Raw genomic sequence first — 14,925 nt, 5'->3', positions numbered from 1 at the left:
TACTGTTTATAGAACTCCAACCAATTTGTCCTACATGCTCCTCCCCTTACTGTTTATAGAACTCCAACCTATTTGCCCTAGATGCTCCTCCCCTTACTGTTTATAGAACTCTGACCTATTTGCCCTACATGCTCCTCCCCTTACTGTTTATAGAACCCCAACCTATTTGCCCTACATGCTCCTCCCCTTACTGTTTATAGAACTCTGACCTATTTGCCCTACATGCTCCTCCCCTTACTGTTTATAGAACTCTGACCTATTTGCCCTACATGCTCCTCCCCTTACTGTTTATAGAACCCCAACCTATTTGCCCTACATGCTCCTCCCATTACTGTTTATAGAACTCTGACCTATTTGCCCTACATGTTCCTCCCCTTACTGTTTATAGAATTCTGACCTATTTGCCCTACATGCTCCTCCCCTTACTGTTTATAGAACTCCAACCTATTTGCCCTACATATTCCTCCCCTTACTGTTTATAGAACCCCAACCTATTTGCCCTACATGTTCCTCCCCTTACTGTCTATAGAACCCCAAACTATTTGCCCTACATGTTCCCCCCCTTACTGTTTATAGAACTCTGACCTATTTGCCCTACATGCTCCTCCCCTTACTGTATATCGAACTCCAACCTATCTGCCCTATGCTCCTCCCCTTACTGTTTATAGAACTCCAACCTCTTTGCCCTACATTATCCTCCCCGTACTGTTTATAGAACTCTGGCCTATTTGCCCTACATGCTCCTCCCCTTACTGTTTATAGAACTCCAACCTATTTGCACTACATTCCCCTCCCCTTACTGTTTATAGAACTCTGACCTATTTGCCCTACATGCTCCTCCCCTTATTGTTTATAGAACTCTGACCTATTTGCCCTACGTGCTCCTCCCCTTATTGTTTATAGAACCCCAACCTATTTGCCATACATGTTCCTCCCCTTACTGTTTATAGAACTCTGACCTATTTGCCCTACATGTTCCTCCCCTTACTGTTTATAGAACTCCAACCTATTTGCCCTATGCTCCTCCTCTTACTGTTTATAGTTCTTCAACCTATTTGCCCTACATGCTCCTCCCCATACTGTTTATAGAACTCCAATCTATTTGCCCTACCTACTCCTCCCCTTAGTGTTTATAGAACTCCAAACTATTTGCCCTACATGCTCCTCCCCTTACTGTTTATAGAACTCCAACCTATTTGCCCTACATGCTCCTTCCCTTACTGTTTATAAAAATCCAACCTATTTGCCCTACATGCTCCTCCCCTTACTGTTTATAGTACTCTGACCTATTTGCCCTACATGCTCCTCCCCTTACTGTTTATAGAACTATGACATATTTGCCCTACATGCTCCTCCCCTTACTGTTTATAGAACTCTGACCTATTTGCCCTACATGCTCCTCCCCTTACTGTTTATAGAACTATGACCTATTTGTCCTACATGCTCCTCCCCTTACTGTTTACAGAACTCCAATTTATTTGCACTACATGCTCCTTTCCTTACTGTTTATAGAACTCTGGCCTATTTGCCCTACATGCTCCTCCCCTTACTGTTTATAGAACCCCAACCTATTTGCCCTACATGCTCCTGCACTTACTGTTTACAGAACTCAGACCTATTTGCCCTACATACTCCTCCCCTTAATGTTTATAGAACTCTGACCTATTTGCCCTACATGCTCCTCCCCTTACTGTTTATAGAACTCTGACCTATTTGTCCTACATGCTCCTCCCCTTATTGTTTATAGAACTCTGACCTATTTGCCCTACATGCTCCTCCCCTTACTGTTTATAGAACTCCAACCTATTTGCCCTACATGTACCTCCCCTTACTGTTTACAAAACTCTGACCTATTTGCCCTATGCTCCTCCCCTTACTGTTTATAGAACTCTGACCTCTTTGCCCTACAAGCTCCTCCCCTTACTGTTTATAGAACTCTGACCTCTTTGCCCTACAAGCTCCTCCCCTTACTGTTTAGAGATCTCTGACCTTTTTGCCTTACATGCTCCTCCCCTTACTGTTATAGAACTACAACCTATTTGCCCTACATGTTCCTCCCCTTATTGTTTATAGAACTCTGACCTATTTGCCCTACATGCTCCTCCCCTTATTGTTTATAGAACTCTGACCTATTTGCCCTACATGCTCCTCCCCTTACTGTTTACAGAACTCCAATCTATTTGCCCTACATGCTCCTTTCCTTACTGTTTATAGAACTCTGACCTATTTGCCCTACATGCTCCTCCCCTTACTGTTTATAGAACCCCAACCTATTTGCCCTATGCTCCTCCCCTTACTGTTTATAGAACTCTGACCTCTTTGCCCTACAAGCTCCTCCCCTTACTGTTTATAGAACTCTGACCTCTTTGCCCTACAAGCTCCTCCCCTTACTGTTTAGAGATCTCTGACCTTTTTGCCCTACATGTTCCTCCCCTTATTGTTTATAGAACTCTGACCTATTTGCCCTACATGCTCCTTCCCTTACTGTTTACAGAACTCCAATCTATTTGCCCTACATGCTCCTTTCCTTACTGTTTATAGAACTCTGACCTATTTGCCCTATGCTCCTCCCCTTACTGTTTATAGAACTCTGACTTCTTTGCCCTACAAGCTCCTCCCCTTACTGTTTAGAGATCTCTGACCTTTTTGCCTTACATGCTCCTCCCCTTACTGTTATAGAACTACAACCTATTTGCCCTACATGTTCCTCCCCATATTGTTTATAGAACTCTGACCTATTTGCCCTACATGCTCCTCCCCTTACTGTTTACAGAACTCCAATCTATTTGCCCTACATGCTCCTCCCCTTAATGTTTATAGAACTCTGACCTATTTGCCCTACATGCTCCTCCCCTTACTGTTTATAGAACTCTGATGTATTTGTCCTACATGCTCCTCCCCTTATTTTTTTATAGAACTCTGACCTATTTGCCCTACATGCTCCTCCCCTTACTGTTTATAGAACTCCAACCTATTTGCCCTACATGTACCTCCCCTTACTGTTTACAAAACTCTGACCTATTTGCCCTATGCTCCTCCCCTTACTGTTTATAGAACTCTGACCTATTTGCACTACAAGCTCCTCCCCTTACTGTTTAGAGATCTCTGACCTATTTGCCTTACATGCTCCTCCCCTTACTGTTTATAGAACTACAACCTATTTGCCCTACATGTTCCTCCCCTTACTGTTTATAGAACTCTGACCTATTTGCCCTACATGCTCCTCCCCTTACTGTTTATAGAACCCCAACCTATTTGCCCTACATGCTCCTCCCATTACTGTTTATAGAACTCTGACCTATTTGCCCTACATGCTCCTCCCCTTACTGTTTATAGAACTCCAACCTATTTGCCCTACATATTCCTCCCCTTACTGTTTATAGAACCCCAACCTATTTGCCCTACATGTTCCTCCCCTTACTGTCTATAGAACCCCAAACTATTTGCCCTACATGTTCCCCCCCTTACTGTTTATAGAACTCTGACCTATTTGCCCTACATGCTCCTCCCCTTACTGTATATCGAACTCCAACCTATCTGCCCTATGCTCCTCCCCTTACTGTTTATAGAACTCCAACCTCTTTGCCCTACATTATCCTCCCCGTACTGTTTATAGAACTCTGGCCTATTTGCCCTACATGCTCCTCCCCTTACTGTTTATAGAACTCCAACCTATTTGCACTACATTCCCCTCCCCTTACTGTTTATAGAACTCTGACCTATTTGCCCTACATGCTCCTCCCCTTATTGTTTATAGAACTCTGACCTATTTGCCCTACGTGCTCCTCCCCTTATTGTTTATAGAACCCCAACCTATTTGCCATACATGTTCCTCCCCTTACTGTTTATAGAACTCTGACCTATTTGCCCTACATGTTCCTCCCCTTACTGTTTATAGAACTCCAACCTATTTGCCCTATGCTCCTCCTCTTACTGTTTATAGTTCTTCAACCTATTTGCCCTACATGCTCCTCCCCATACTGTTTATAGAACTCCAATCTATTTGCCCTACCTACTCCTCCCCTTAGTGTTTATAGAACTCCAAACTATTTGCCCTACATGCTCCTCCCCTTACTGTTTATAGAACTCCAACCTATTTGCCCTACATGCTCCTTCCCTTACTGTTTATAAAAATCCAACCTATTTGCCCTACATGCTCCTCCCCTTACTGTTTATAGTACTCTGACCTATTTGCCCTACATGCTCCTCCCCTTACTGTTTATAGAACTATGACATATTTGCCCTACATGCTCCTCCCCTTACTGTTTATAGAACTCTGACCTATTTGCCCTACATGCTCCTCCCCTTACTGTTTATAGAACTATGACCTATTTGTCCTACATGCTCCTCCCCTTACTGTTTACAGAACTCCAATTTATTTGCACTACATGCTCCTTTCCTTACTGTTTATAGAACTCTGGCCTATTTGCCCTACATGCTCCTCCCCTTACTGTTTATAGAACCCCAACCTATTTGCCCTACATGCTCCTGCACTTACTGTTTACAGAACTCAGACCTATTTGCCCTACATACTCCTCCCCTTAATGTTTATAGAACTCTGACCTATTTGCCCTACATGCTCCTCCCCTTGCTGTTTATAGAACTCTGACCTATTTGTCCTACATGCTCCTCCCCTTATTGTTTATAGAACTCTGACCTATTTGCCCTACATGCTCCTCCCCTTACTGTTTATAGAACTCCAACCTATTTGCCCTACATGTACCTCCCCTTACTGTTTACAAAACTCTGACCTATTTGCCCTATGCTCCTCCCCTTACTGTTTATAGAACTCTGACCTCTTTGCCCTACAAGCTCCTCCCCTTACTGTTTATAGAACTCTGACCTCTTTGCCCTACAAGCTCCTCCCCTTACTGTTTAGAGATCTCTGACCTTTTTGCCTTACATGCTCCTCCCCTTACTGTTATAGAACTACAACCTATTTGCCCTACATGTTCCTCCCCTTATTGTTTATAGAACTCTGACCTATTTGCCCTACATGCTCCTCCCCTTATTGTTTATAGAACTCTGACCTATTTGCCCTACATGCTCCTCCCCTTACTGTTTACAGAACTCCAATCTATTTGCCCTACATGCTCCTTTCCTTACTGTTTATAGAACTCTGACCTATTTGCCCTACATGCTCCTCCCCTTACTGTTTATAGAACCCCAACCTATTTGCCCTATGCTCCTCCCCTTACTGTTTATAGAACTCTGACCTCTTTGCCCTACAAGCTCCTCCCCTTACTGTTTATAGAACTCTGACCTCTTTGCCCTACAAGCTCCTCCCCTTACTGTTTAGAGATCTCTGACCTTTTTGCCCTACATGTTCCTCCCCTTATTGTTTATAGAACTCTGACCTATTTGCCCTACATGCTCCTCCCCTTACTGTTTACAGAACTCCAATCTATTTGCCCTACATGCTCCTTTCCTTACTGTTTATAGAACTCTGACCTATTTGCCCTATGCTCCTCCCCTTACTGTTTATAGAACTCTGACTTCTTTGCCCTACAAGCTCCTCCCCTTACTGTTTAGAGATCTCTGACCTTTTTGCCTTACATGCTCCTCCCCTTACTGTTATAGAACTACAACCTATTTGCCCTACATGTTCCTCCCCATATTGTTTATAGAACTCTGACCTATTTGCCCTACATGCTCCTCCCCTTACTGTTTACAGAACTCCAATCTATTTGCCCTACATGCTCCTCCCCTTAATGTTTATAGAACTCTGACCTATTTGCCCTACATGCTCCTCCCCTTACTGTTTATAGAACTCTGATGTATTTGTCCTACATGCTCCTCCCCTTATTTTTTTATAGAACTCTGACCTATTTGCCCTACATGCTCCTCCCCTTACTGTTTATAGAACTCCAACCTATTTGCCCTACATGTACCTCCCCTTACTGTTTACAAAACTCTGACCTATTTGCCCTATGCTCCTCCCCTTACTGTTTATAGAACTCTGACCTATTTGCACTACAAGCTCCTCCCCTTACTGTTTAGAGATCTCTGACCTATTTGCCTTACATGCTCCTCCCCTTACTGTTTATAGAACTACAACCTATTTGCCCTACATGTTCCTCCCCTTATTGTTTATAGAACTCTGACCTATTTGCCCTACATGCTTCTCCCCTTACTGTTTATAGAACTCTGACCTATTTGCCCTACATGCTCCTCCCCTTACTGTTCATAGAACTCTGACCTATTTGTCCTACATGCTCCTCCCGATACTGTTTATAGAACTTCAGCCTATTTGCTCTACATGCTCCTCCCCTTACTCTTTATAGAACTCTGACCTATTTGCCCTACATGCTCCTCCCCTTACTGTTTATAGAACTCTGACCTATTTGTCCTACATTCTCCTCCCCTTACTGTTTATAGAACTCTGACTTATTTGCCCTACATGCTCCTCCCCTTACTGTTTATAGAACCCAAACCAATTTGCCCTACATGCTCCTGCCCTTATTGTTTGCAGAACTCCAATTTATTTCCCCTACATGCTCCTCCCCTTACTGTTTATAGAACGCCAACCTATTTGCCCTACAAGCTCCTCCCCTTACTGTTTATAGAACTCCAACCTATTTGCCCTACATGCTCCTCTCCTTACTGTTTATAGAACTCTGACCTATTTGCCCTACACGTTCCTCCACTTACTGTTTATAGAACTCCGACCTATTTGCCCTACATGCTCCTCCTCTTAATGTTTATAGAACTCTGACCTATTTCTTCTACTTGCTCCTCTCCTTATTGTTTATAGAACTCTGACCTATTTGCCCTACATGCTCCTCCCCTTACTGTTTATAGAACTCCAACCTATTTGCGCTACATGTTCCTCCCCTTACTGTTTATAGAACTCTGACCTATTTGCCCTATGCTCCTCCCCTTACTGTTTATAGAACTCCATCCTATTTGCCCTACATGTTCCTCCCCTTACTGTTTATAGAACTCTGACCTATTTGCCCTACAAGCTCATCCCCTTACTGTTTAGAGAACTCCGACCAATTTGCCTTACATGCTCCTCCCCTTACTGTTTATAGAACTCCGACCTATTTGCCCTACATGTTCCTCCCCTTACTGTTTATAGAACTCTGACCTATTTGCCCTACAAGCTCATCCCCTTACTGTTTAGAGAACTCCGACCAATTTGCCTTACATGCTCCTCCCCTTACTGTTTATAGAACTCCGACCTATTTGCCCTACATGTTCCTCCCCTTACTGTTTATAGAACTCTGACATATTTGCCCTACATGCTTCTCCCCTTACTGTTTATAGAACTCTGACCTATTTGCCCTACATGCTCCTCCCCTTACTGTTAATAGAACTCCAACCTATTTGCCCTACATGCTCCTCCCCTTACTGTTTATAGAACTCTGACCTATTTGTCCTACATGCTCCTCCCCTTACTGTTTATAGAACTCCAACCTATTTGCCCTACATGCTCCTCCCCTTACTCTTTATATAACTCTGACCTATTTGCCCTACATGCTCCTCTCCTTACTGTTTATAGAGCTCTGACCTATTTGCCCTACATGTTCCTCCACTTACTGTTTATAGAACTCCGACCTATTTGCCCTACATGCTCCTCCTCTTAATGTTTATAGAACTCTGACCTATTTCTTCTACTTGCTCCTCCCCTTATTGTTTATAGAACTCTGACCTATTTGCCCTACATGCTCCTCCCCTTACTGTTTATAGAACTCCAACCTATTTGCGCTACATGTTCCTCCCCTTACTGTTTATAGAACTCTGACCTATTTGCCCTATGCTCCTCCCCTTACTGTTTATAGAACTCCATCCTATTTGCCCTACATGTTCCTCCCCTTACTGTTTATAGAACTCTGACCTATTTGCCCTACAAGCTCATCCCCTTACTGTTTAGAGAACTCTGACCAATTTGCCTTACATGCTCCTCCCCTTACTGTTTATAGAACTCCGACCTATTTGCCCTACATGTTCCTCCCCTTACTGTTTATAGAACTCTGACCTATTTGCCCTACAAGCTCATCCCCTTACTGTTTAGAGAACTCCGACCAATTTGCCTTACATGCTCCTCCCCTTACTGTTTATAGAACTCTGACCTATTTGCCCTACATGTTCCTCCCCTTACTGTTTATAGAACTCTGACCTATCTGCCCTACATGCTTCTCCCCTTACTGTTTATAGAACTCTGACCTATTTGCCCTACATGCTCCTCCCCTTACTGTTAATAGAACTCCAACCTATTTGCCCTACATGCTCCTCCCCTTACTGTTTATAGAACTCTGACCTATTTGTCCTACATGCTCCTCCCCTTACTGTTTATAGAACTCCAACCTATTTGCCCTACATGCTCCTCCCCTTACTCTTTATATAACTCTGACCTATTTGCCCTACATGCTCCTCCCCTTACTCTTTATAGAACTCTGACCTATTTGTCCTACATGCTCCTCCCCTTACTGTTTATAGAACTCTGACCTATTTGCCCTACATGCTTCTCCCCTTACTGTTTTAGAACTCTGACCTATTTGTCCTATATGCTCCTCCCCTTACTGTTTATAGAATTCTGACCTATTTGCCATACATGCTTCTCCCCTTACTGTTTATAGAACTCTGACCTATTTGCCCTACATGCTCCTCCCCTTACTGTTTATAGAACTCTGACATATTTGCCCTACATGCTCCTCCCCTTACTGTTTATAGAACGCCAACCTATTTGCCCTACAAGCTCCTCCCCTTACTGTTTATAGAACTCCAACCTATTTGCCCTACATGCTCCTCTCCTTACTGTTTATAGAACTCTGACCTATTTGCCCTACACGTTCCTCCACTTACTGTTTATAGAACTCCGACCTATTTGCCCTACATGCTCCTCCTCTTAATGTTTATAGAACTCTGACCTATTTCTTCTACTTGCTCCTCTCCTTATTGTTTATAGAACTCTGACCTATTTGCCCTACATGCTCCTCCCCTTACTGTTTATAGAACTCCAACCTATTTGCGCTACATGTTCCTCCCCTTACTGTTTATAGAACTCTGACCTATTTGCCCTATGCTCCTCCCCTTACTGTTTATAGAACTCCATCCTATTTGCCCTACATGTTCCTCCCCTTACTGTTTATAGAACTCTGACCTATTTGCCCTACAAGCTCATCCCCTTACTGTTTAGAGAACTCCGACCAATTTGCCTTACATGCTCCTCCCCTTACTGTTTATAGAACTCCGACCTATTTGCCCTACATGTTCCTCCCCTTACTGTTTATAGAACTCTGACCTATTTGCCCTACAAGCTCATCCCCTTACTGTTTAGAGAACTCCGACCAATTTGCCTTACATGCTCCTCCCCTTACTGTTTATAGAACTCCGACCTATTTGCCCTACATGTTCCTCCCATTACTGTTTATAGAACTCTGACATATTTGCCCTACATGCTTCTCCCCTTACTGTTTATAGAACTCTGACCTATTTGCCCTACATGCTCCTCCCCTTACTGTTAATAGAACTCCAACCTATTTGCCCTACATGCTCCTCCCCTTACTGTTTATAGAACTCTGACCTATTTGTCCTACATGCTCCTCCCCTTACTGTTTATAGAACTCCAACCTATTTGCCCTACATGCTCCTCCCCTTACTCTTTATATAACTCTGACCTATTTGCCCTACATGCTCCTCCCCTTACTGTTTATAGAACTCTGACCTATTTGTCCTACATGCTCCTCCCCTTACTGTTTATAGAACTCTGACCTATTTGCCCTACATGCTTCTCCCCTTACTGTTTATAGAACTCTGACCTATTTGCCCTACATGCTCCTCCCCTTACTGTTAATAGAACTCCAACCTATTTGCCCTACATGCTCCTCCCCTTACTGTTTATAGAACTCTGACCTATTTGTCCTACATGCTCCTCCCCTTACTGTTTATAGAACTCCAACCTATTTGCCCTACATGCTCCTCCCCTTACTCTTTATAGAACTCTGACCTATTTGCCCTATGTGCTCCTCCCCTTACTGTTTATAGAACTCTGACCTATTTGCCCTACATGCTTCTCCCCTTACTGTTTATAGAACTCTGACCTATTTGTCCTACATGCTCCTCCCCTTACTGTTTATAGAACTCTGACCTATTTGCCATACATGCTTCTCCCCTTACTGTTTATAGAACTCTGACCTATTTACCCTACATGCTTCTCCCCTTACTGTTTCTAAAACTCTGAGCTATTTGCCCTACATGCTCCTCCCCTTACTGTTTCTAGAACTCTGACCAATTTTTCCTACATGCTCCTCCCCTTACTGTTTATAGAACTCTGACATATTTCCCCTACATGCTCCTCCCCTTACTGTTTATAGAACGCCAACCTATTTGCCCTACAAGCTCCTCCCCTTACTGTTTATAGAACTCCAACCTATTTGCCCTACATGCTCCTCTCCTTACTGTTTATAGAACTCTGACCTATTTGCCCTACACGTTCCTCCACTTACTGTTTATAGAACTCCGACCTATTTGCCCTACATGCTCCTCCTCTTAATGTTTATAGAACTCTGACCTATTTCTTCTACTTGCTCCTCCCCTTATTGTTTATAGAACTCTGACCTATTTGCCCTACATGCTCCTCCCCTTACTGTTTATAGAACTCTGACCTATTTGCCCTATGCTCCTCCCCTTACTGTTTATAGAACTCCATCCTATTTGCCCTACATGTTCCTCCCCTTACTGTTTATAGAACTCTGACCTATTTGCCCTACAAGCTCATCCCCTTACTGTTTAGAGAACTCTGACCAATTTGCCTTACATGCTCCTCCCCTTACTGTTTATAGAACTCCGACCTATTTGCCCTACATGTTCCTCCCCTTACTGTTTATAGAACTCTGACCTATTTGCCCTACAAGCTCATCCCCTTACTGTTTAGAGAACTCCGACCAATTTGCCTTACATGCTCCTCCCCTTACTGTTTATAGAACTCTGACCTATTTGCCCTACATGTTCCTCCCCTTACTGTTTATAGAACTCTGACCTATCTGCCCTACATGCTTCTCCCCTTACTGTTTATAGAACTCTGACCTATTTGCCCTACATGCTCCTCCCCTTACTGTTAATAGAACTCCAACCTATTTGCCCTACATGCTCCTCCCCTTACTGTTTATATAACTCTGACCTATTTGTCCTACATGCTCCTCCCCTTACTGTTTATAGAACTCCAACCTATTTGCCCTACATGCTCCTCCCCTTACTGTTTATAGAACTCTGACCTATTTGCCCTACATGCTCCTCCCCTTACTCTTTATAGAACTCTGACCTATTTGTCCTACATGCTCCTCCCCTTACTGTTTATAGAACTCTGACCTATTTGCCCTACATGCTTCTCCCCTTACTGTTTTAGAACTCTGACCTATTTGTCCTATATGCTCCTCCCCTTACTGTTTATAGAATTCTGACCTATTTGCCATACATGCTTCTCCCCTTACTGTTTATAGAACTCTGACCTATTTGCCCTACATGCTCCTCCCCTTACTGTTTATAGAACGCCAACCTATTTGCCCTACAAGCTCCTCCCCTTACTGTTTATAGAACTTTGACCTATTTGTCCTACATGCTACTCCCCTTACTGTTTATAGAACGCCAACCTATTTGCCCTACAAGCTCCTCCCCTTACTGTTTATAGAACTCCAACCTATTTGCCCTACATGCTCCTCTGCTTACTGTTTATAGAACTCTGACCTATTTAACCTACAAGCTCCTCCCTTTACTGTTTATAGAACTCTGACCTATTTGCCCTACATGCGCCTCCCCTTACTGTTTATGGAACACTGACCTATTTGTACTACACGCTTCTCCCCTTACTATTTATAGAACTCTGACCTATTTGCCCTATGCTCCTCCCCTTACTGTTTATAAAACTCAGACCTATTTTCCCTACATGTTCCTCCCCTTACTGTTAATAGAACTCTAATCTATTTGCCCCATGCTCCTCCCCTTACTGTTTAGAGAACTCTGACCTATTTGCCCTACAAGCTCCTCTCCTTACTGTTTATAGAACTCTGACCTATTTGCCCTACACGTTCCTCCACTTACTGTTTATAGAACTCCGACCTATTTGCCCTACATGCTCCTCCTCTTAATGTTTATAGAACTCTGACCTATTTCTTCTACTTGCTCCTCTCCTTATTGTTTATAGAACTCTGACCTATTTGCCCTACATGCTCCTCCCCTTACTGTTTATAGAACTCCAACCTATTTGCGCTACATGTTCCTCCCCTTACTGTTTATAGAACTCTGACCTATTTGCCCTATGCTCCTCCCCTTACTGTTTATAGAACTCCATCCTATTTGCCCTACATGTTCCTCCCCTTACTGTTTATAGAACTCTGACCTATTTGCCCTACAAGCTCATCCCCTTACTGTTTAGAGAACTCCGACCAATTTGCCTTACATGCTCCTCCCCTTACTGTTTATAGAACTCCGACCTATTTGCCCTACATGTTCCTCCCCTTACTGTTTATAGAACTCTGACCTATTTGCCCTACAAGCTCATCCCCTTACTGTTTAGAGAACTCCGACCAATTTGCCTTACATGCTCCTCCCCTTACTGTTTATAGAACTCCGACCTATTTGCCCTACATGTTCCTCCCCTTACTGTTTATAGAACTCTGACATATTTGCCCTACATGCTTCTCCCCTTACTGTTTATAGAACTCTGACCTATTTGCCCTACATGCTCCTCCCCTTACTGTTAATAGAACTCCAACCTATTTGCCCTACATGCTCCTCCCCTTACTGTTTATAGAACTCTGACCTATTTGTCCTACATGCTCCTCCCCTTACTGTTTATAGAACTCCAACCTATTTGCCCTACATGCTCCTCCCCTTACTCTTTATATAACTCTGACCTATTTGCCCTACATGCTCCTCCCCTTACTCTTTATAGAACTCTGACCTATTTGTCCTACATGCTCCTCCCCTTACTGTTTATAGAACTCTGACCTATTTGCCCTACATGCTTCTCCCCTTACTGTTTATAGAACTCTGACCTATTTGCCCTACATGCTCCTCCCCTTACTGTTTATAGACCTCCAACCTATTTGCCCTACATGCTCCTCCCCTTACTGTTTATAGAACTCTGACCTATTTGTCCTACATGCTCCTCCCCTTACTGTTTATAGAACTCCAACCTATTTGCCCTACATGCTCCTCCCCTTACTCTTTATAGAACTCTGACCTATTTGCCCTATGTGCTCCTCCCCTTACTGTTTATAGAACTCTGACCTATTTGCCCTACATGCTTCTCCCCTTACTGTTTATAGAACTCTGACCTATTTGTCCTACATGCTCCTCCCCTTACTGTTTATAGAACTCTGACCTATTTGCCATACATGCTTCTCCCCTTACTGTTTATAGAACTCTGACCTATTTGCCCTACATGCTTCTCCCCTTACTGTTTCTAAAACTCTGAGCTATTTGCCCTACATGCTCCTCCCCTTACTGTTTCTAGAACTCTGACCAATTTTTCCTACATGCTCCTCCCCTTACTGTTTATAGAACTCTGACATATTTCCCCTACATGCTCCTCCCCTTACTGTTTATAGAACGCCAACCTATTTGCCCTACAAGCTCCTCCCCTTACTGTTTATAGAACTCCAACCTATTTGCCCTACATGCTCCTCTCCTTACTGTTTATAGAACTCTGACCTATTTGCCCTACACGTTCCTCCACTTACTGTTTATAGAACTCCGACCTATTTGCCCTACATGCTCCTCCTCTTAATGTTTATAGAACTCTGACCTATTTCTTCTACTTGCTCCTCCCCTTATTGTTTATAGAACTCTGACCTATTTGCCCTACATGCTCCTCCCCTTACTGTTTATAGAACTCTGACCTATTTGCCCTATGCTCCTCCCCTTACTGTTTATAGAACTCCATCCTATTTGCCCTACATGTTCCTCCCCTTACTGTTTATAGAACTCTGACCTATTTGCCCTACAAGCTCATCCCCTTACTGTTTAGAGAACTCTGACCAATTTGCCTTACATGCTCCTCCCCTTACTGTTTATAGAACTCCGACCTATTTGCCCTACATGTTCCTCCCCTTACTGTTTATAGAACTCTGACCTATTTGCCCTACAAGCTCATCCCCTTACTGTTTAGAGAACTCCGACCAATTTGCCTTACATGCTCCTCCCCTTACTGTTTATAGAACTCTGACCTATTTGCCCTACATGTTCCTCCCCTTACTGTTTATAGAACTCTGACCTATCTGCCCTACATGCTTCTCCCCTTACTGTTTATAGAACTCTGACCTATTTGCCCTACATGCTCCTCCCCTTACTGTTAATAGAACTCCAACCTATTTGCCCTACATGCTCCTCCCCTTACTGTTTATATAACTCTGACCTATTTGTCCTACATGCTCCTCCCCTTACTGTTTATAGAACTCCAACCTATTTGCCCTACATGCTCCTCCCCTTACTCTTTATATAACTCTGACCTATTTGCCCTACATGCTCCTCCCCTTACTCTTTATAGAACTCTGACCTATTTGTCCTACATGCTCCTCCCCTTACTGTTTATAGAACTCTGACCTATTTGCCCTACATGCTTCTCCCCTTACTGTTTTAGAACTCTGACCTATTTGTCCTATATGCTCCTCCCCTTACTGTTTATAGAATTCTGACCTATTTGCCATACATGCTTCTCCCCTTACTGTTTATAGAACTCTGACCTATTTGCCCTACATGCTCCTCCCCTTACTGTTTATAGAACGCCAACCTATTTGCCCTACAAGCTCCTCCCCTTACTGTTTATAGAACTTTGACCTATTTGTCCTACATGCTCCTCCCCTTACTGTTTATAGAACTCTGACATATTTGCCCTACATGCTACTCCCCTTACTGTTTATAGAACGCCAACCTATTTGCCCTACAAGCTCCTCCCCTTACTGTTTATAGAACTCCAACCTA

This window comes from Bombina bombina, chromosome 7 (assembly GCF_027579735.1).
Source record: "Bombina bombina isolate aBomBom1 chromosome 7, aBomBom1.pri, whole genome shotgun sequence".
In the NCBI taxonomy this organism is placed as follows: Eukaryota; Metazoa; Chordata; class Amphibia; order Anura; family Bombinatoridae; genus Bombina; species Bombina bombina.
The sequence above is the reverse complement of the archived record's forward strand: the minus strand, read 5'-3'. Positions refer to the sequence as shown.